General features: G+C 41.6%; 1 protein-coding gene across 1 annotated transcript in view; it reads right to left on the bottom strand.

The window, feature by feature from the left end:
* The window catches only part of znf438 (zinc finger protein 438), a 46628-nt gene extending 26457 nt beyond the window's left edge, over positions 1–20171 (bottom strand). The window contains exon 1 of the mRNA XM_032551384.1: positions 20023–20171. The gene's annotated coding sequence lies outside the window, so the exon portion shown is untranslated. The remainder of the gene's footprint in view (positions 1–20022) is intronic.
* Between the last annotated feature and the right edge of the window lie 3664 nt (positions 20172–23835).

The raw sequence follows: 23835 nt of genomic DNA, 5'->3' as shown, positions 1-23835 counted from the left end.
TGTACTAATGCATATTGATGTATATTTGGCATTTAAACTATTAAAAACAGTTATAAGCGTTTTTAGAGAGGGTCTCAAGTCTTAGATGAGCGATTTAGCAGCTGTGGTACATAATCCCTGCAAAAACTGGAGGTTCACTGTATATGATTGGCAAGCAATGATTTAATGCATTGCAGATGAAATGCTATACTCACCACAATATTGTATCCAACAGTCCTTTATATGCGATACTCTATTGAAGACTGAGATTAACATATTGTGCTGCTCTAACCTTAATGAAAACATGGAATAAATGAAATGAAAATCAATATTTCATTGTAATGTTTCAGTAATGTGTGCACGCATGTATTTGATTCCCCAACAAGCACTTCCAGCACGAGCTGAATGACTCAGAAACAGAAGGAAACCTCTCAGGTATATTAAAAATGGCCACACTTCAACAAAGGCTGATGTGGCTCGATTTAAGATTACTCAGCAAATGACGTTAATATTCAGACGTTCTCCCTTGGGAGGTAATCGTAGCGACGCTTTGAGTTACACACAGATGAGTAAGACACGGAGGTCTTACCCCTACATATTAAAGCATCAACAGCTGGGAAATCAGGGATTGTTTGTTGTTAAAAGTTAACAACATCGTAAAGTTTGAAGGAGGGTTCAGCCATCTAAAGATGACCTGAGCATTTCACAGTAAAAGAGCACCAAAATTAGGTTACTGCAACTGGTGAGGTAGTCGGAAGACTTCCGAAGTTCACTGCACCACCTTCTGCTTTATGACTTTCTAAGCAGCTAATAACACCTCTACCTTCATATGTGGTTGCACGCTGTTGATCTTGTTCATTCCAGGCATGCTGAGCTTGTTAGCAAGCGCTACAGCATGAGGCAGGTGGAAGGCGAAATCAGGCCAACCTGCTACGACGAAAAACAACCGACGCTCACTGAAACTCACACACTGGAAAATAGTAAAAGTAGCCGAATCACCAGACTTGTCCAGCAGCTTCCTGATCTGAGCGACTGATCACAAGCGAACTTGATGATCAACACTGCATTTCCGAGCCGTGTCACTGCAGCACGCTACACCTAACCAACTCCTCTGTGATGGATCACCTAAGCTGAGCATGAATCACTTAGAGCCTCATAAATAAGCAAATCTCTACTAATATTATTAAACTAGCCCCGAGGCTTGACGCTAACCCCTCATCCATAAGCGCCACTTTCCCTCCCTTTGACAAATGCCTTGAAATTGAGCAACAATCCAGCGTCAGAATTTGACAGTTTTTATAGCCACCTCTCCAGACAGATCCATTTATTTAATTAGCAGAATAAGAACTGGCAGGAGAAGCAAAACCGGAGTTAGTTGCCACAGGTAACCTTTCTGGAGGGACGCAGCGTAGCGAATTGATTGCTGAGAGAGCAGACTCATCATGAGGGCTAATTTTGAGAAGCAGAACAAAGTGTTGTGCAGGCAAAAAGAAAAAAAAGCAACCTCTATTTATAACAGAAAGAAACAGGAGAAAGGGATTAGGCTGTCAATGGAATGAAGAGCAGAGAGAAAGAATCAATTTCAGGGTTTAAAAAGCTGACAAACACAGTTCACTTTTTCTTTCTCCTCTTTCCTCTCTGGCTCAGAGTTCACCTTGCGACGGAGCAGCCCGCTGCTTTAAAGATACAAATGGGAGATTTTCACTGAACTCCCTTGAGTCAGCTACTTTATAATCTGCTTAAATCCACACATGGCGGTTGAATCACTTGTTGATATTTCTCTCAGGTTCAGAGAATAACCTGAACGTTCATCCTAAGGTCTAACACATAACTTATGTCACACTCGATGTGTTGGATTTGTTTTTACAGCTTAAGTGGCTTCAAGAGTTAAACTCTGAAGGAGAAACAGATAATCCCAGCTAGCTTGAATTTACAACCACAATGAGTGTCTTTGACTCTTTGCCTCCAAATGTGATGAAGCTCAATGAAGAATATGTTCATGAGCTTGAATTTGAGAAGAAATGCTGCCGAAAACATCACCAACAGTTTGGAGAATGAAGCTAGCTCTACTCAGATTTTGTAGCATATCTTTTCCTCTAGTTGATTTTTTTCCTAATATTTTCAAGTTCAAAGCAACTGGTGGAATCTAGGCTATAAATGTACCATCCATCAGTGTTAGCATCAGTGCTATCATAGTGTGACATCATCACTGCTGGTGCATCATGAGCATCTCTCCCACAGAGCCTTCGGGGAACCAACTGAGGAAGGAAGCTTGTGAAGTGGGCACAAACCAACCTGTTCACCCCTCAACCCTCTCACATCTTAGGACAGGAACCACAGAGGAAGCGGAGCAAGTTGAATTGAACAGGAATGGATGCAGCGGGTGGTTGGAAGGACTCAAGAGGGTGGAGGCGCTGGTGCTTTCCGTACGCCGAGGAGCTAAGCTGACTGTGGGAGGGTTTTATTAGTCATAAGAGAGGCTTCTGCCCTGCAATGTCACTCACAGAAGACGCTGCCAAGACGTTTTACATTAGCAGAACAAAATATTCCATTAATACAACGAGGTAGACAGAAATGCTGGACGCTTCAGTCCAATCCGCTTAGAGGATATCTGGGAATATATGAGGAGGAAGCGTAATGTGCTAATTTGTCTTGTCTGCGGCGCACTCTGACAGCCCCATTGATGCCGACGGCCCCGTAACACGAGGTTAGTGGGCGTTTGGCCTCCCCTCCAGTCGTTTGTGAGCTGCAGAGCCTGGAAATGATTAGGCCTGGGAGGGCAATTAGCATGATCATCGCTGGGCTAAATATAGTCCGCGTGGGTCCCGGCTCTGCTCCAGGGTCACATCCACAATCCAGCCTTCTACACAGATACGGCAGCGCAACCTGGGTCCCCGCCTGCTTTACGAGCGCCGTGGACCCTGCGCTGACTCAGCCCGGAGAACATAACTCAGCCGTCGATCAGATGTCAGAGAGATGGGGAGGTACGTGACCGGGTAGGAGACGTGTTCGCCAGGAAGACGGAGACGCTATGCTTTTTCACAACCCAACCTTCAGCTCGAATCACAAGAAAACACAATCCTAAGTGAACCATGGTTGGGAAAATATGCTTTCCCACAGTCTTACAACAACTAAATGGAATGCAACGAAGAAATACTTTCCCATCGCACGGCTCCGTGCTCCTCCGGTACCCTTTTCTCCCAAAACCCCCTCCCCCATGTCCCACCCCCCCTATGTGAGTAAAGAGGGAAAAAAAATGAAGATTTTATCCTTAAAAACGGCGATTCGCCCACTCGTTCACCTGGGACGGGTCTTGGATGGAGGAGGCGAGCTGAAAGGTTATAGGAGCCTGGGAATGTTTAACATCAAGAAAGCAATCAGAATGTTGCTGGCGCTCTGGGAATTACACAGGAAACATGGAGAGTAACCCCTTCCAGAATGAGAGGGGAACAAAGAGGAAGTGACTTGGCTAATGTGATGACATTGTACTGTAACCTAAAAGGCAGCGTTTAAGATGGAATTTTTACACTGCTAATTTCAGACGGTTACAAAAGAAAAACTTGTCTTGAACAAGATGTGAAAGTCTATAAAAAGCCAACAGTTCAAGCGTGATAGTGGGAACAAGTCAGTGAACACTAACCTGATCTGGACTGTTTCGCTGACTTGATGCGTCTTTTTATACTAAATATCTCAAAACAAAAAGAAAATTACGTCATCGTTCACAACTTTTTCTTTTTTCTGATGGGCTCAGTAGATATTCTACTTGAGGAATCCAGCTCAATGGGAGAAATCCCAGACAGAGAACTTTGAGGAAAGATGGGACTTGAGCAGAATTATGTAGGAAGGCAATAGTCAGGATAAAAGTACGTTAAAATCGAAACGTGCCCATTTGATTGACATTGGCATCCTTGGACAAAGCACAGCTGGCATCACACCAAACTTCACCAAAAGTTGAGCTTAGCATTGGAAAGTGTAGAATAAATTGCTCTTCTGTAAAAGGCCTGTCCCTCCAATACCTCACCAAGTCTCCAGTGTCTCCTCTGATGAGTGCTAGCACAGTGTTGGATAATCTATATATCTCCTGTTTACATTAGTGCCATGAGTTTTAATGACTTATCGCATGAACAAATGTATACACGTGTGATTATAATTGCATTTCTAATTTAATGGAAACACCGCAATTGGAAAATTGTTTGTCTTTGACTTGCAGAATACAAAGTTTTGTGCTTATTTGTAATGGAAACGCAGCTTGTAACGCTGCCCTGCTCTTTTTCACAGATATCCTGTGTGAACTCACAGCACACATCACTTTAAGTAAAGAATGTGAATGCTTTAATTTGCCTCTCTCATGAATAGGGGTTGGGGGGATTTTTACTTTGCCTATTTGAAAGCACTGTGTCCTCCTCTAAGCAAAGATTTGAATCTTAATTGCTTCCTTAATTAGTTGAAGATGTCCTGCCCTAGCAGAAATCCCTCTGTTCTGCTGAGGGGGCTCTACACAAACGCTTACATCCTTACCTCGCTTTCTAAAAGCACCAGTTCCTTACCTGTGGCGCAGATTTTAAAGTCTGTCTTTGCCGACTTGAAAAGACTTTTGAAGGTAGGATCTTTTCTCTCTCTCTCTCTCTCCACCTTCCCACATCAAATGTCAGCAAATCCCAAAGAACTCCGGCCTCCTAATTTTCCTGACTGGGTAAAACAAAAGCAGATCTCTTCCTACACCTTCTATCCCCCCCGCACTCCCTTCCACTACGGAGTTTATATCACATGGACACATTCTACAGATTTATGTTTATCGTTTTCCAATGAAAGAAGGACAGCCGGTGCAACATCCTGTACGCTCCACTCACCGTGTAATAAATATGGCTCCCTCGCTTCGGGTGCCTCAACTTGGGAGGATCGATGGGGGCATTTAGCTAATCACAGAGGAAAGCCACAGCAGAAGGAATGAGAAGGGATTGTCATAAGCAGTAGGCGTTGAGCGAGTCTGCCGGACAATGATGCTTTCTTTTTGCTCGCGAGGCCTTGTCCAACGCCCCAACGCGAGTTACACTGCCCATCAAAGTGGATTGAGCTTTTGCTCTCGCTCCGTCGTGATTACACGCCACCTACGGCGGTTGGTATCTTCAACAGGCAGCGTAAATCTTGAGGAATAGTAGGCGTTTTGGCAAGCACGCTGGCTCGAGAACAGCAGGCTGAAAAAAATAAAAAAAGAGAAGGAAAGGTACGGTCCAGATGAAGCAGCTGCTTGCCATTACTCTACACCAACCCGCCCCCCCAGAGCGAGCAGGAAATAGGCAATCATTTAGTACTGACAGGTACATGCTGAACTATTGCAATCTGTGCACTGAAACCAACCAAATAATGGATTACAATTGTGTAGTATCAGTCTTAGATCTCTCAAGAACCTGTGCCAAGGTTTCATACCGGTCAGAGTGAGAATGTTTTTCTTTATCTCTGTAAAAGTGTAGATACAACCACGGATTGATAACAGTAAGTGCACATAAAGAAATGACTTCCTCAAAAGTTGCAAGAGACTTTTCAGGTCTTGAGAAAAAATAGCCTAGAGGTTTCTTGAGGACGGCAGAGGGCTTAAGGGGTCAAACTGGATCTGCGGTGTGCAGACTGCATCATGCAGCGCCAGGTCCCTCAGAAAAAAATTCCTTCTCTTTCAGTTCATCCTTTCATTCCATGTTCTTCAGAAATCGGGGTCAATAGAAAGGTCCTGACGTGGATTGGGAGATTCAAGTCAACTAAACATAATTAGGTGACTGATTCACCCTGATAGTTAGTCAAAATTATGATCTGAAAATGGCTTCAGTGTGCAAAAAAGGGCAGTGGATGGACAGATGGATGCTTGAATGTATTCTACAACAGAGATGGCAACTTGAGTTTAGTCCGACTACTGTCACACAATTTTAATCTCATTTAACCAAAAGTGAAAGAAAGCCGGTATGTGAGCAACAGACTGCAGCAGCAATGCATGTTTTACTGTAAAAGAGAAAAGGTAAGTGCTAGAAAGTATTACAAGTACATTTTCAAATCTCCATGTGGTGAAATAGGTCTAAACAAAACATACAGGTTTGGAGTCCTAACCCAAAACTGTATGTATGTACTGTTAGAGGTGGCCTAGAAGTCGCACATTTGATGAGTTAAGGTGTTACTGGATGTGTTTCCATTCAACTGACATGCAAATTTTGAGCTAAGTTTAAGCTGAAATGTCATAGAAACATGCAAATTAGCCTTGTCTCCATCTACTGGTTTGGAGTGAACCAGTCAGATTACACAAGTTGATGTTACATATGGCTGTACTATAAAACAGGAAGTAGAGGTTGCAAACTAGTATGGCCCGCACATCTAGGAAAAATGAAGAGAGGCTTTCAGGAATCTGCCAAGTTGTAATTGTTCTGTCATGTCAGCTAGCATTGGCGAAGTTACACCTATCCAAGAAGACACAGCAAAAACAGCTGATCAGTCATGTGACGTAAACGGAAGCATATCTGTTCTCCACAGCAGTACAGAGTCGCACACCATGTGTATCATGTTATGGTAGAAACAGTCAGAAAAGGCACCAGTCAACTGTTTCCACAACTCACAGAACATAGAGGATCAAACGCCACAGATGCTGCACATGACACCTCCATACAAGTCAAATGTTCAAACCCTGGCATGTTATTTGGTAACAATAATGGACAAATATTTTTAAAGCTATGCCTAAGATAACTGAAAAACTATCAATTCACGATTCAATAACTGATATTTATCAAGATGTGTCTCCGCTTTCAGCATCAATTCACAACAAACTCTTCTGAGTTTTGACTGCATAGTTATCACAGAACGCAGTCAAGTTCAGTTTATTATTCAAACTTTTGAGGAAAAAAAAACAGACACCAGAAATCCTTTTGGAATATTCCTTTTCTTAAATCTGAGCATCAGCAAGTAGAGGAGTTCCTTCCAAACCTGCATTTGGGCCAGATTAAATCCCGTCCCGTACATACAGGAGTAAACAAGCTGTCAGCTCTGTTGTTCTGTCAGTGCCAGGTCCCCGGGGCCCTTGGGCTGCAGAGCCGACTGTCCCTCCACAACAGCTCTGCTCTCTAGTCCCGGCTGTCTCATTACTGTAAAATGAACCATAAGATGAGCCACATACAAGCAGCTGGCCCACATCGGAGCCCCCTCCTTCCATTCGAACGGGTTAGCCTAGCCTGAACGGGTCTTGCTACCTCTCCTCAGACGGGACAGCTGGACGTCCGACCGGAATAAATCAGCGACGCTGACGGCTCGCTGATAGCAGAGAGCGGGAGTTATGGCTCCACTAGAGAGCACAAGAGGTTTAGGAAGAGAGAGATGCTGTCGTTTCTCTGTCTAATTTATGGTGATCAGGAAAGTTTTCAGGATTCAAAAATCTCCTTTCAACGTAGTCGTTTCTCTCAATGTGCTGTAATAAAGTGATGCATCCCGACTGGGGGAAGCGGGGGTGGGAGGGATTACTGCAGAGTCATACTCTACTTTGATGACATGCTGAGCATGATGGGCGTTGGGTGTGACCGGACAGCAGGGCCTCACATCACTCACTTTTATAGAAACAGGGCAGAGGGAGGTTTAACACGCTGTTTAAGTCGTCAAAGAAGCCGCATTACATAACTGTAAAATGATGAGGCCCACAAATCAGCGGTATAGGCGGGGAGTAGGCCTTGTTGTGCGGCTCGCAGCCATGCCAACTGTCTTGGCGTCTCGGTTTTTTGGGGTGGGGGGTTTTGGTACGAGGAGAAACAGCAAGACTTTTTAACTGCAGCATCTTCTCAAGTCTGGCCTTCTAAACGCTCCAAATGCCGCATTTCACCTTAACCCCAGCGAAAATTGAAAACGCAGCCCTAAAATGCCTCTGCAGATTATTTTCCAGGGAGCCTGTGCCACGGCTGGAGGGGCTCCACTGACCAGGGGCGTCTGTGGTTGGGCTCAGCCAGTCTGCAGGTTCTGGAGAGGCGAGTTAACAGGCTCCGCTCCGCCTGACATGGAGCACCCTCGCCGGGGGAACGACTGAGTAATGGCAGGGTAACCTGATCCGGGGCTGGGAGAGAGTGGGAGTAACCCTGACGCCTAAATCATAGCTGTGGGATAGAAGGAAGGGGAGTGGGGGGGGAGGGGGGGCAAATGTGTCTGGAAGAGAGAAGATGCATGGGGAGATGAGAGTCTGAGGAGACGGTGGGCAGAGCAACAGAGATGAACTGAGTAGGGTGTGGGGGGTTGTTGAGACTGTACGTTAGAGAGGTAGCTGAATGATGTGAAAGGGGAGGGGTGAAAGTGAACACCTCTCTGGTGTTCTTGGTGCGCGTGCCGCCGCGTGCGAGGCTGGAGTGGGCGGAGCCTCGGGGGAGTGACAAAGCGTGGGGTTTGGGTTTCGAATTCACGAGCTCCACTCAGAGAAACACACAGAGCCCCAAAATGACTTCGAGTTCCCCTGGTGTCAGCTGCTAATTGACAAAGTAAGGCTGTCAGACATAAACTAGAAAACAGTCGTCTATATGAAGAAAAAAGCATTTAACATGAATTATACAATCACAAACTTTATGACGTCTAGAGCAAAGGCTGTACTTTAGTTTTCATGTATACAATAATTCCACTGGATTGTTGTTCTATCTTTTAGCTTTTTAAAAACCCAAAAAACACACTACGGGTAAAATTGCCTCATGAAGTTTAGATTTATCGACATTATTAGTTCACCATTAACTGTTAATGAATGTAATCTTTAAACAATGTGTTTAGAGATTGTAAACTTAAGATATTAAAAGACCCTGCCAAAAAAAAGAAAAAAAAAAAGAATCAAGTTCCACTAACTGCTACTGTGATCGTGTACTTGAAAGTTCCTCTTCAAAGAATAAACCACAGAAAGCCCCTGAATGCAACATCCTATAGTCAGAGCAGGTCAGTCACTTCATGACTGAAAGAGAACACAACTTCCATTTTTAAAGGGTTTAATCACTCAGCTGGTGCTTTACGAGGAAGACTGTGAGTTCCCCGAAACCGACGGGCGAAACCACGGCAGCATCTGCTGTTAGCCGCTTCGAGGTTCCTGCTCAAGAGAACTGAGGCAGTCTTTCCTTTCTACCGCATTGTGAAGCAAATCTTATAGCTTCCAACCTGCAGACTCATCATACCTCCTATGTTCCAGCCACACGACGACATTATAAATCTCACGCTAATGCTTTGCAAGAGGTGGAAGACGGCCAGGGACGACGCTAATGCTCAGCGGCCCAACATAATAACACACCTTCGCTGCCCGGAGCCTCCAAGTCCTGTAAAAGTCCGTCGTTAGGCTTCACATGTAACTTTCATTAACTTTTCATAGAAACGAATGCAGTAAGACCCAACAATTTAGCAGAGAAAGAACCGTTCAGCCGACTATTACCGAACCACATCCTCCCCTTTTCCATCCACAATATGTTCCACATTTATTATTGAAGCTGGAGATGCACTTTCCTTGTTCCTCACTCTGCTCCTCTTGAATTCTTTGGGCAGCACTTCACATAAATTCATCTAAAGCTTTAAAAAAAAAAAAAAAAAGAGGGCTAAATTGGCTTTTCGACTTTCATTTTGCTGGAGCGCTTTAGGTTTTCATCCAGAAATTCCCTTAATTTAGCCGCCATGTAAGTGTTTTTAGGAAAACAATCACATGATAGTTGCCTGGTGATGTGCCTGTGTGGTACAAATTGATAGCATTATGTGGAAATCTGTGATGCATTCATTTCATGCACAGAACACAACTGAGGGAAGGGAAATGAGGCTTTGGTTTAGCATTTATACCCAGTTCCCATGAATCAATACTTTGCAAAACCACCTTTCATTAGAATAAAGGCTAAATGTCTTTTGGATGCCTCTTTTAAAGGGGCAGTAATAAGTGTTTTCCAGGCACATAGTGGCATTTTATAGCAAAATCAAGTAACTATGTTAATTTAAATTGCTATAAAAATGCTATATATTAAACATCACTTAAAAGACATTTTACTTCCTAATTTAACGCCTTGAAATTGGAAAATGTGTGTCTTTAAAAACTAATGCCCTTTTTGCCTTCAGGAAGTCATCACAACATGGTTCCACTATTAACCATTTAACAACGTTCTTAACCACCATTTCATTGACAAGTAGCTTGTATAATGAGCTCGAACTGAAAAGGGGAAGCAAGCATTCAGTGTGATGCTCCTCCAGCCTGGAATCATCTCAAGGTGTCAGAACTGATTTCATTGGATTTATTTTGAGCGGTTCTTAAAAACAGGCAACGAGATTCTATTAAACAGTGTCACTGCTTTTAAATTGTTTTCTATTGTTTTACACTTGTGCATATGTATTAATTAGTTTTATTTTGTAACCAGGTTGCTGTGTATTGCAGACTTTTGCCCAGGTCCCTCTTGAAAATGAGATCTAGATCTCAATGGGGTTTACCTGGTTAAATAAAGGAAATAAAAAGAAATAAATAAATAAAGCTAATGCACAGTTACACCAGGTGTTTGTTAATTGCCGCTGGCTAGTGTGAAGGAGCTGAGTGGGGGTTGCTCTGTGAAACTCCAGCTGTTACAGCATGTCGTCAACATGCTAACAAGTTAAGATTACTATCCATAGCTACTCTTTGGTGTCATCCAGGTTAGCTCAACAGCTACATAAAACTGTTAGCGTGCTAACAACATTAGCAACATCCATAACGACTCTGGTGTCATCCAGGTTAGCATGTTACGAGACCGTCATAACATGCTAACAACATGCTAGCATGCTAACATCACCATAAAATAATGAATCTCTGAAGATCCTTTGATGATATCAATCAATCAAATTTTATTTATATAGCACATTTCAGCAGAACGGCATTTCAAAGTGCCTTACCTCATATCAAACACAGAAACACATATGATTATATGATGACATTTCATTACCCTTTGGGATACATGAAGTGTTTTTGAATTGCATTTGTCATAGGGATGAATGTTCAGGGTGATGTGTAAAGTATATAGCATTGTCAGCATTCCAGCTGACCAGAACACCTTCTTTCACGTGTGTGAACAGGAATCCTTAAGGCTTTCTTTCTTGCCACTGTTCTTGACCAGTTTTGATGAGCATGCAATGAACAACGGCCACTTCCACCTGAGCTGTGGATCTGTTACTCCTCCAGACCGTCCACTAGACTGCTGGCTGCTTTTCTGATTAAATTACACACAGGTTGATTCAGTTGACTTCTCAAGCCAATGGAAAGCTCTGAATTTTATTCCGTGGAATCAAGTTAAAGGGAACTGGATACATATGATCACCATGTTTTCCAGATTTTTAATCTATAAAACCATATATTATTCTTCCTCAAATTTACAGGAATGACCTACTGTGTGCTGGTCTATCATATAAAATCTCAGTACAACATATCTGAGACTTTAGCTGCAATAAAGGCTTAAGGAGCACGAATACTTTTGCATGGCTCTCCACAATGAGAGTAAGCCAAAGTTTAGATCAAGATATAGATCAGGAAACTAAATTATCAGCTTCATGGTCCAAGCTGACGGCTAAATCATGCGGAACGACCAGCTTAACGTTTGGCCGCTATTACATCCAGTTTGTGGATTTCAATTAGGTTGAAGATTTTGTCAAAAAGTTCGTCTGACTTCAAAAGGGGTTTTTCCTTTCTTTTCTGCAACGAGTGGCGCCAGGTCCAAGAACCCAGTGGGTCTGTGTGTGTTATGGTAAGACGATCTCGGTTATGACTGAGCGGAAATGTTAGACAAGCATCTCAGTTTCCTGCGCCGGCTCCCTACCCCTCCGCATCCAGCCACATGTGAAACCGCACCAGAGCCTCTCAGTGGCTCAAGCTAAACGCTCCAGTCACGCTGACATGTGTTTACACTGGATGCCGGCCCTGCATGTCAGACCCTCGCTTCTAATACACAGACAGATCCTATCTCGCCAAGTAATTCTCCTTTATTGTGATCGCCAGCTTGCGATGAACCTTTAAGGCGCGAGACGTTTCCCACAGTGGGCTGTGTGATAAAGCGGGGTGGGGTTGGGGGGTTGTCGAAGGCAAACCCAGCTCTGGTTGATGTGTGGAAAAAGGAGGGGGGTTAAGGGAGGGTGATCCTCACACTGACTCATCCATAAGCTTGAGTGCTGTTAGTCAGCAAATAACAAATCTGGAGAAGAAAAACTGTGTGGGCCCAACAAAGAGTTGTTCTGTCACAAAAAAAAAAGCAAAAGTAACGCAAGGGAATTTATGCACCTAGAATATGTGAATTTTGCATTTATGCTGATCTTTTTTTTTTGGCTTGTTTTTGAAAAATATGTCCTGTCTTGGCATTCCAGGCATACCATATAGACACGTTGCATGTTGTTGTTCACATCCAGAAATTGCGGCAATGCGCACAAAGCTGGAGGGCAAAAAGACAATTCTTTTACTGGCCATGGTAGAACAATTTAGTTAAAAAATGTCTAACTGTACCTAGAAATACAGAATTCCACGTCACATCTATCAGTTTGTCAAAGTCTAGCTAGAATAACTGACCTACATCTGACCTACAACTGACCTACATCCCTCTCCATTTGTGAATATATATATATATATATATATATATATATATATATATATATATATATATATATATATATATATATATATATATATTTCTGACCAGTTACATGCGATACCTGTGAACCTTGTTATCTAGTTGTCGTGGTGTTGACAATTAGTAGAAAAGCACAACGTCCCTTTTTCTTTTATGTATCGCGCATACCTTTAAGATTTTGAGCGTTATATTGACAATTTGCCAGCTAACATCAATGGTAGTGATTGTCAGCCAGCAGTTCTCTGCCCTCCAACAGAAAGCTGGAGGGGAGGGTCTTGCGTGCATGGCGTCAAGTTGCAATGTTTCGATAGAAAACAAATTGTCTTGATAAAAAGGACTGCATAAGATGCAATGGCTATTGAATGATTGACTATTAAATCAAGACCGTTTCCAGTGTTAAAGTGGCCAGGCCACATAAATAGCAACCTGTGTTTGTGTGACCTTCAGCCATTTGGATTATTTGTGTTAGTGCATGTGGGCAGACGTATGTGTAGAAATAATTGCGTTTGTGTTGAGTGGGTGTATGTGAGAGTTTGAGCGAGAGCCCACCTCTCTGGGACGTGGATGGAGCTCCCACACAATCAACGCCACACTGAAGGGGGGCAGCCAACTTTCCCGCCAGGCCAAACTAACTGTGATTTTAAAGCAATGAAAGGATCCAAAGCATTGAGGAACGTGTCAGAAGTTCCAGGAACACCTCAAAGGCCAGGACCATGCATAATGAGTCTGTCCAAAGAACTGTATCCCTGCTGCTAGAGTTAATTGGACCCAAGTGCTCCACTCAGAGGCATACTGCACTGACTACAGCAGTAAAGACGTGAGGCATTGTGGTGTAATGCAAGTTCTGTCAAAGCCGTCTGTGCCTACAGTCAGGGAAGTCACAAAACTCTGAGCTGCCCTCGTCTGTAGCTGAACCTGGAAGACCCTGATGGACAGACAGAATTCCCTTCACACGCTTTGTGGTGAAACGGACAGGCAAACGGACAGAGAATACCAAACCTTCATGCACACTCCTGAGTTATTGGCATGCTAAAGAGCTGAGTCTTACTCTGAGACATGGACAAAGAACAAGTTGTTCTTCCTGAATATGAGGTGCAACACTTGGAAAGACTATCCTACCCACTAACTTTAAGATTTTATTACAAAAATATTATAACTATTTTATTCCTGGTTTATTGAAGCAGATTAGATTATTGCTGGTAAAGTTGTTTGACAGCTCAATAATGGAAAGTTTTAAGACTAGAATCGATCAAGAATTAACTCTTTAGTAGAGATGCTCCGATCAGGTATTTTGTAGCCGATTCTGATCACCGATCACTGCCAATCACCTGGATTGGCCGTCAGTTTTTCACGTTAGGTATAAATGCTACTATGTGAACTGGCAAATTGGAAAAAGGATCAGGCAATAAATTAATCTAATTGAGATGTAAAACATGCAAAATATTTGCAGGCACAATACAGCAGCTATTCAGTCAAAAGGACAACCGAAAAACCTTAAATCAGTGAAATAATATCCAACAGTAAGGTTCTCACTACCCTAAATTACATGATGAGTCAAATAAATCTGCCTATATCAAATAATGTCAACTAAAAAAGTCAACATTCATTCAAAGCCAAATGTAAGTTGCATCAAAATAAACAATCCTGAGTTACTAAATCAAAACGTCCCGAGAGCAGGGCTAGCTTATTAATGCTGGTTCTGATTGGCTGTTTCTGACCGAGCTGAGTAATTCTGCAGAATGCCAGGAGGAGGCAGAGGAGAACAATTATTTTTCAGAAATTATTTGTTTTATGTTAGGACATAGCGGAAGTTTTAATACATATATAAAATCCTTTTTTCTGTTTGCTTAAGTTACATGATGCAGCTTTAAGCAGACATGCAGTGTGAGGTGGAGCAGAAACGGCGCTACGTCTGTAAAATATTACTATCAGTAGCGCATAGCGGTGGTTCAACAGCGTCTTACACCCCTAGCTCGTTGAATTTAATTATTTTTCGGGTTATTTTGTTTAGTTTTCTGGCCATCATACTCATCCAGGTGAGTGTTGTTAGTTGCGCACGGCTTGACTTGCTGTCTGATCGCTCCGGCGTCTTTTTTTCCCCGTTTTAGTTCCTCACCACACTGCTCAGGATTTGTTGCCGCAAGCTGCGAAGTGAGATGCTAGTGATCGGCTTTGGTGATCGGCGATCACTGATCATACACTTTTTCACAGAAATCGGTCAATTGTGATCGGTGGCAAATCGGTCGGCACACCTCTACTCTTTAATAATTTTTACACCTATGCTGCTGCTCTGATCCGATTATGCAATGTTTATCTTAGACTTCACATTCATTCTTCACCAACTTGCTTTAATCCATTTGTCTGTCATGTGTCCATTTTGGGATTGATGATACCAAAAACACAATCTTTACTCCGGTTAAAACTGAGTAGGCATATTATTAAACACAATCCCACAGTACAACTACACTATTATAGAGTTTTTCAAACAAACAGTTTTTATTCAATTTGTGTGAAAATCTGCATCCATAAAACATCCAAACTAGGGGTACACCGATTGCAGGTTTCTGGCCAATCCCCAATTACCAATCTATTGAAAATCCTGACCTGCCAATTCCGATATTGGCCGATATCAATTTGTTTGTCTGAAATGTTGCTAAATATAGCAAGAAAGTTGACAAGTCAAACCTTTCTCACAGCAGAGCAGAAGAAGATAGCAGTTGATTTAAATACTTTTGCTGAGGTTGATAAAATCGGTTGATAAGATCGGCTTCACACGTAAAAATCAGCCAATCACTGATTTCCGAAAATTAGGGAAATCGGCACCGATAAATCGGTGCACCCCTAATCGAAACACCTTGCAATACCAATGCCTGACCAGTAGGTGGTGACGACATTGACTATAAGATTTCAAAATTGCAAAGAAGAATTTTTATTTAATTGCCAGAAATACGCCAAGTTCAAGGTCTGAATCCCTGGAGGGCCGCATCTGAAGGCTGATTACGTCACAGAGATGTCATTTACACAGACAGGGTTTCACTCTATTTTTTGTAAAAAAAATGTTTTACAATTAATGCATCAGTTAATTAAAAAGTGTTGAATAAGCAATAAAAAAAGAAACCTCAGGATTTTGAACCCCATTTTTACCAGGTTGTCTTTAGCACTGTCACAATTGCTAGGTGACAGGACATGTGCTGGGATAAATCCAGGAAGTCAGTGGTGGAGAAAGTACTCAAAAAATGTACTTAAGTAAAAGTACAAATACACAGGCAAAAATGTACTCAAGTAAAAGTCAAAGTACCACATTAACATTTTACTTAAGTAAAAGTAAAAAAGTACTGGCTTTTAAAAATACTTAAGTATTAAAAGTAAAAGTACTTGCTGAATACATAACCTAATCGCTAATATCATTAAGTGTGCCGATAGTATTTAATTTGAATACATCATAAATGTGCCATTTTAATAAACAATGTCACAGATTAAACATGTTCTTATTGTGTTTATTCTCTGTAAGAGTTTAGACTTAGATATGTGATTCTATGTATCATAATTTCAGGGATGGAAACATCTTATTTCCTGTCCTAACGTAGCATGAACTTCATTAGTGACATTTATTTAGAAAGAAATCCAACTGAAAGGGGATGGAACGAAGGTGTGGGGGGGAAGACATGCAATCGAGGAGCCACGTAGCAGAGTTGTAGTCAAGACCACTGAACACGAGACCAAGACCAGCGCCCTGCGCTACATGACACAATAAAATGAAGTGCACCTATCAAAATTGGTTCTCAGATTGATCTGAAAGATCCACATTTCCATAAAAACACCTAGATATAAATACTTAGAGCTGAAATATATTTAACCAGTATCAATTACAACTCATTTCATTCTGTTTTGCTTTCATCGCTGTGCTACAATCCGCAGAGGTCGCCTGCCATCCCTATAAAAATAATGCCCTGGGCGGTTGCCCATATTGCCCATGTCAGAAACCACAACTGTCTGCACCATTAAACCATGAAACATAGCAATTAACTGTAATTGCTATGTTACAATTACAGTTGTAATTGTAACATTACAACAACACTATGAACACTGTCCAACGGCGCAACAAGCAGAAGGAGCACCATGACTGTTCTCATCCTCCCTCCCACTGCATGTTTGCCACCATGACAGGAGACAAAATCAATCAATGAGCATGCTCTGTGTTCATACGTTCAACTTTTACTTATTCGGCAATTAAATAAATGTGTGTGTATATATATATATATATATATATATAGCTATATATAGCTATTGCAGTGTATACAAGAACAAAGAATGGCTCTCAGTGAGGCTTCAGTCCCATCAACCTTAGTAAAGATCCGTCCAGAAGAATCGGATCGTTCCTGAATCCACACAATAATTCAGCGGATGAGTGACAACTTTTTTTCATCGCAGATGCAACATGTGTCTCAGTACAGCTAGCTTTGCTAGCATCACGTCCACAGATCTTACCTTTCTTTAAGCTTTCCTTCCAAGTGACGCTAAAAGTTGGACAAAGTCCCACCGTCTGTGAAAGCGAAGCGCTGCTGGTTTTACATGTCGTCATATCTTATGATTTATGCAGCTATTATCGATTAGTTAGACATCTTCTCCCGCTCAGAGGAAACCACTGCGCATGTCTGGAGCTCCGCGTGCTAGTAAAGGGGGAGGCGATGGGTGACAACAGACACTAAGTCACGTTATTGCTTGGATTTTACGGCGCCACCTTAAAGTCCCTGAACTTCATATTTTAACGGACAAAAAGAGAGCAGTGCGACTTGGATGTAACGAGTAACGCGACACTTTTGTAGAAATGTAGTGAAGTAGAAAGTACAGATACTTACTGTAAAATGTAGTGGAGTAAAAGTAGAAAGTACCCATTATTAAATCTACTTAAGTAAAGTACAGATACATGAAAATTGTACTTAAGTACAGTAACGAAGTACTTGTACTTCGTTACTTCCCACCACTGCAGGAAGTAAATCTTAAGTCTAGACCGCCAAATTTCAAAACGTCCAGTCCTTCGAAGGCTGCAGACTCTGAATCTAGAGACAAATGCGGTCTTTAAAAACCTCTGTTCTACCTATCAAAAAATCTGTTTACATATTAACAACACAGCAAAAAAAATGGCATGTTTATTTCATATCCATGTTAGTGTCAATATGACTATCATTTGCATCATGATACTTTATACACACCTTAGTGTTGATTGGAAGGACAATCACTTAAAGCAGGGGTGTCAAACTCCAGTCCTCAAGGGCCGCTGTCCTGCAGTTTTTAGATGTGCCACAGGTACAAAACACTGGAATGAAACGGCTTCATTACCTCCTCCTTGTGTAGATCAGTTCTCCAGAGCCTTAATGACCTAAATATTCTATTCAGGTGGTGAAGCAGAGGCACGTCTAAAAGTTGCAGGACAATGGCCCTTGAGGACTGGAGTTTGACACCTGTGACTTAAAGTGATGTTGGGACTGACAAAATTTGTCTTATGCTACTAAAAATAAAATTGCTATCTTCAATAAATATTACTGAATGTGTATTTTGAGCTGTTTTTCCAAAAAAAAAAAAAGAATAAAAAAAAGCTACTGACATCATACAATCATAAATAACTAAATGCAGCCATTGTTAAGAGTAACTCTTTCTATAGCAAGGACGTTAACTGTGGGTTACTATGGAAACAAAAAAAAAGTAACAATAAACTGTCCTTAAATAGATGTGCTGAGTTTTCCAGAACCTCAGCAAGTTGATAAAAACTAGAGCTTTGTGTTGACCAAATTCTGCTGTATGGAGGTCAGCTCAACATTCCTCACATGGAGAAAAAAAAACCGTGCATCATTGATGCTATTGCCAGACTGTTTTGTTGTTAACCTTTTCCCACAAATTTGAGATTTTTGGTGAGGAAAAAAAAATAATCAAGAAAAAGGATACTACACAACCAAACCTAAACTAAATGAAATCATCCATCCATCAGCTTAAATCTGTTTTTGACTGTGGGAGGAAGTCTGGGTAGTCTGAGAGAACAGGAACCGGCACATGAAGAACATGTAAACACAAAAACAACCAATCAGAGCCAGGAGGAGGGTCTTAGTGCTGTCAATTATACTTGTCTATGCGATATTAAATGTGTTAAAAGCAGGGAAATAACTGTTAAATGCTATAGGAAAATTGTTTACCCGCTATCATCGACAGCTAAGCTAGCTAGCCCTAGCATTTTTGAGAGGCTCTGCTATGAGCCTTACAAAAAGACAGAGTAAGATGGAGGGTGTGAGAAGCATCTGCACTAGAGTGATATACAGCGCTAAGACCCTCCTCCTGAATCTGATTGGATGTTTCTGAACGGGGACGGTGCATTTCTGTAGATGGCAGCAGAACCACATGGGGGATGCAGAGGACCTGCCTTCTTTCTCACAAATTATCGCTCTCATACTATATTTTTACAACTTAATGACAGTTTTAGCAAATATGTAAAAAAAAAAAAAAAATTTATAAAAGTTACATACTGCTGTTATGGTATTGGTAAATACCATAACTTTGGTTAGTAAATCAGGTATTGGCTGATATTGATGTGAGAAACCAATCTTATTTACCAATCTTACCTATGTCCGCAAAAGTCTGAAGAAAATCAGCCACTGTCCTGTTTTGCATGTCACATCTGCTTGTAAGTAGTTAACAAGCAGACGTTAAGCGATTTGCCGATACACTCCGGTATCGGCAAATCAGTAAGGGCCAAAATCAGATACAGGTCAGGCCTTTTGAAGATCGCTGATTGGTCAGAAAACTGCCTATCGGTGCACCCTTATTTAAAAACAATGAAGCTGGAGGAAGTTTTAGCTGTCACATGTGGTTCCACTGCGCAACACCAACTTCCACCGAAAGAAGGTAACTATCATCACGGTAAAGCTAAAAGAACTAAAATAGTTTATGCCAGTTAATAGCGCCCAGCAACAGCCTTTATTCTCATTGAAATGAAACAAGCTATACAATCTGACTGAGCCTGAGTTATTTGGCTGTGCCCTCCCAGCAGTGTTGACAGGCACTAATCAAGGTTCAGCTCTGCTCTGTGTCTGCGCAGCAGCATTACAGCAGGGAACCCCGGCTGCATGACGTCTACCAGCGCTGCACAGCTGCAGAGTTTAGCCTCAGGCCTGCTACACATTAGCTGCACACCTCCTATTCCACAGCCGAGGAACAACTTCTCCACACATTTGTTATTGCATATGCGTTTTGGCGCAACGGCGACCACGTTAAGCGAGTTGTTGCGGGTTTCAGGCGGTCTTCGTGCTCAAAATACGAAGCAAACAGAGAGAATCTTCCTGAAGGCTTCCTAAAGGCTGTCGTCAAAACCCTATAGCCGAGCAGAGTTTGGCTTGATTCCCCTGGTCTAAAAGCCGCCTAGAGGGGTGAAAACGCGGTAATGACTTTGAATGCATCTCACCCAGATCCCCAGTTGCCGAGAGGGAGCGTCTTCAAAGCGCAGAGCGGCTCATTTTCCATGAAAAATTAGAAAACCCTTCGATCCTCATAACTGTTTCTCTCCAGCCATCTTGAGCCAAACCGTCAACTTGATCGGGCGGGTGACACTCAGGCGAAAGTTTTCCTGTGTTCCCTGTTACAACACTTTAATAATATTGTATCGATGATAATAAGTCAGTCATATTCTTAATATAATTTCTTTAGCCATACCGCGGGTTTCGAAAAGCTAAAGCAAAACACTGCATTCGTTGTATTAAGCTAGCACCCCCGGCCTGGCAGAAATGGTACGGTCCGTGACATTCCGCAGACCCACTCTGCTGTGTTAAGTGTAAGCAGCCAATCAGGAGCCCTGTAGTAACCTGTAAGAGCATAACACAGCTGGAGCTGGGAACCAGCTGAGACACAACACCCACACAACACGCAGAGTGACAGGAAAGAGTTACTTCAGGACGACGTTTCAGTGACGGTGTTCTGTCAGTTTGGCAAACCTGTCCTATCCTATACGAATAGTATGCCGGAAGTCCTACTTGGACACGTTATCGGAACAGCATACTGACGTTTGTGAAGGGGTGTTCTGTTTTAATAGGTGTTTAAAACCCATTTAAACCCACCGGTCACAATAGTGACCAAGAAATTTATTTCACTTTCAAGGACTCCAAAAAGCTTACTGATCAAATGTTCAGTTAATGTTCAGCAAATATTGAAAGTTTAGAGTGTTTGGATAATACTCATGCAGTATCACATGTTTAGAATAAATGATCATATGAATAGAGCTGTTTATATCTTGGTTGCACCTCGGTGAGAAGAAGACTGCCTCAAACCTCCCAAAGAAGAGGCTAGCAATGTAGGTTTAAATAAACATATGACAAATATTTTTGGTGCACATAATCTTTAAAGTGTCTACTTATGATATTCACCTTTGCATTTACAAAAATTGGTTTGTTGTGTGAGCAGGATGTGTAAACATGTTGACGGTCACAATAGTGACCGGTGGGACAATACATTTTATCTAGGTGCTCTTATTTAAATACATAACACATTCTTCCAATTCCAAATTTCTTCCTTTTTAAGATTAATTTTGAGTGTGGTTCTTTATCTGTTGGACTTAATGATGGCCAGACAAAATATACAACAATGTAGTTGTGAGAAAAATGGAATCCTTACTGATTTTGGTAGTGGTGGCTTAGACATGGACTACAAGGGGAAAATAGGTCATTTTCCATGCCTGATTTTGAATGCATATGATCAGTTCATGGGAAAAGAGGATGATCTCCCCTTCCACAGTCATGTGGCACTCTGTTACCACCTGCAAAGGTTTATGACGAGGGGACTACTGTCTCTTTGATGTACCCTTTAAAACTAAGAGGACCCAAATGAGGTTCTGAGAACCTCATTTGGAGAAACTGCTGGTCCACTAGAAAGACAGCAATATTTTCATAGTAGAAACAAAGATGAGAAAGAACTACACAGAGACTGATGTTAAATAGATCAATGAGCACATGAGAGGTGTAGACCTTCATGACCTAAATCACTCAAGGTACAGAATCATGATCAGGTCCAAGAAGTGATGGTGGCCCATCTTAAAAGTGCACCTGTAAATAGGGTGACTGTAGCTTAAGAGGTTGGAGTTTATCTTGTAACTGGTGGGTTGCCTGCTGGAACCCCCACTTTGTCTGTGTCAGTCACTGTGACCTTGATCAAGAGACCAATTCACCTGCCATGCCTGCCGGTGGTAGTCAGAAGACCTGGTGGTGCCAGGATATGACTGCCTAACTGCTGTCAAACTGTGCCAGGGAAGCAGTAGCTACAATATATAGCTTACTGCTAAATATTGTAGCTTACTGTTATCAGTGTGTGAATGTGTGTGTGAATGGGTGAATGACTGTGAATGTGGAGAAAAGCACTTTCAGGTCATTTGGACTTGATAAAAAACAAGTACAGGCCATTTACCTTTTAGATATTATTTTAAAAATATGTCATAGGAGGGACGACCGATTTACTGACCTTCTCAGATTGTGGCTTACTATCTTATACAAAGATTTGGCATAAGGTCAGTAGGTCATGGAAATAGATCTCAAATGGACACTTTGCTTCAAGATGTGACCAAGACACCTACTGGTCAGTCAATGCAAGAATCGTTTCAAGAGATGTTGCTTTTGCACCACTCATGCCTGGGAGAAATTCAAGGCTTTATTGCACATTGCTTCAAGAAAGATCATGGAAAGTAATCAGGGGATGAAATAACCCAAAATTGAAGAAAGCCAAAGTTACCAAATGGTGAGAAAGAGCCAAACAACTGGCCTCTGATGCCAGGCCATGGGGTCCGGTCTCCTGTAACTTTCAGGTTACTCTCTGGTCCAGCACACCTGAATTAAATGGATCACCTCCTCAGTATACAGTCCAGATCTTCAGAGTCCTGCTAATCACCTGATTCAGGTGTATTGAAGAGGAGGCGGATGGAAAAGATGCCTGACCCGGGCCCTTGATCCCTGGAGTTGAAGGGCCCTGGATTAAGTTTATTACTGTATGACAGTCTGACTGACAAATGTTCATGATTTTCAATAATATAAATGAAGGCCTCTACTATAGATGTTATCTTTATGAACTATGTTAATGGGATAACATAACACTACAACTGACTTAAGTTCAATATAATTATGCATAAATTCTCAAACATTCAAATTTACCTTGGTTTAGAATATACAGATAGTCAAATTTGTACTTTACAGAGTAAATGTTTCACTAAAGTAATGCTGTGGAAAATATATTCAAATAAAGAAACAATGTTCACCTTTTATGATCTTTTCTATTTGGAACAAGCACTTTTAGCTCATCTTAGTAAGAACACCATATTATCCCACCGGTCACAATTGTGACCGATCATAATACACACTTTTTCATATATTTTTCCACAATTTATTTGAATGATTTCCCCTTGATTAGTTCAAAGGGCTATAAATGACATCTGATTTTAATATTTTCATGTTTGGGAAACATTTGGGTTTAAATGGGTTAATAGAAAATGTAGTTTATGAAAGGGTATGTTTTTTTTATATGTCGTATACTGGACCAGCATACCTCTTCGCCTCACTGAAACACAATAATAATAAACAATAAATAAATTATAAATTACGATTTAATTACGGAATATTTGGTTATACTTAGTATCAAATATAACCAAATATAACAACCAAAATATAATACCTCCCCACTCACAGAAAAAAATAGAAAATTTGAGTGTACATTTCTTGTTATCATAAAACATGCAATCAAGTAATGTGTACTGTATTGTGTAGTTAATACACAATGTAGTACCCAAAATGTTGCCCCTTGTAGTTGTGGGTATGTCGAAATGACTGTTTTAATTTGATGCATGCACAGCAATGTGGTTTTCACTGCTGCACATCCATATTTGCAGAGAATATGTCATACTGATGGGAATGGTGAACCATCAATGCACCTGCGATCCGTGGCAGTTTCTGATATGGATGACATGGGCAACCATGGCAGCGACGCAAGCCGCAATTAATGAAAGGTGAAGATAAAGGGGCATTCCACCAAGGTCCACCTGGAACAGTCTTGGCCAAAAGCTGATTGTGACATGAATGCTGTGGTTTGCTTTTTTTTTTTTAAATCAAGAAAATTAATTTCCACTGAACGGTATGGGGGCTGCACAGTGGCGCAGTAGGTAGCACTGTTGCCTTGCAGCAAGAAGGTCCTGGGTTCGATTCCCGGCCCGGGGTCTTTCTGAGTTTGCATGTTCTCCCTGTGGTCT

Source organism: Xiphophorus hellerii, chromosome 21, assembly GCF_003331165.1.
Source record: "Xiphophorus hellerii strain 12219 chromosome 21, Xiphophorus_hellerii-4.1, whole genome shotgun sequence".
NCBI lineage: Eukaryota > Metazoa > Chordata > Actinopteri > Cyprinodontiformes > Poeciliidae > Xiphophorus > Xiphophorus hellerii.
This window is presented reverse-complemented; position numbering and strand designations above follow the sequence as displayed.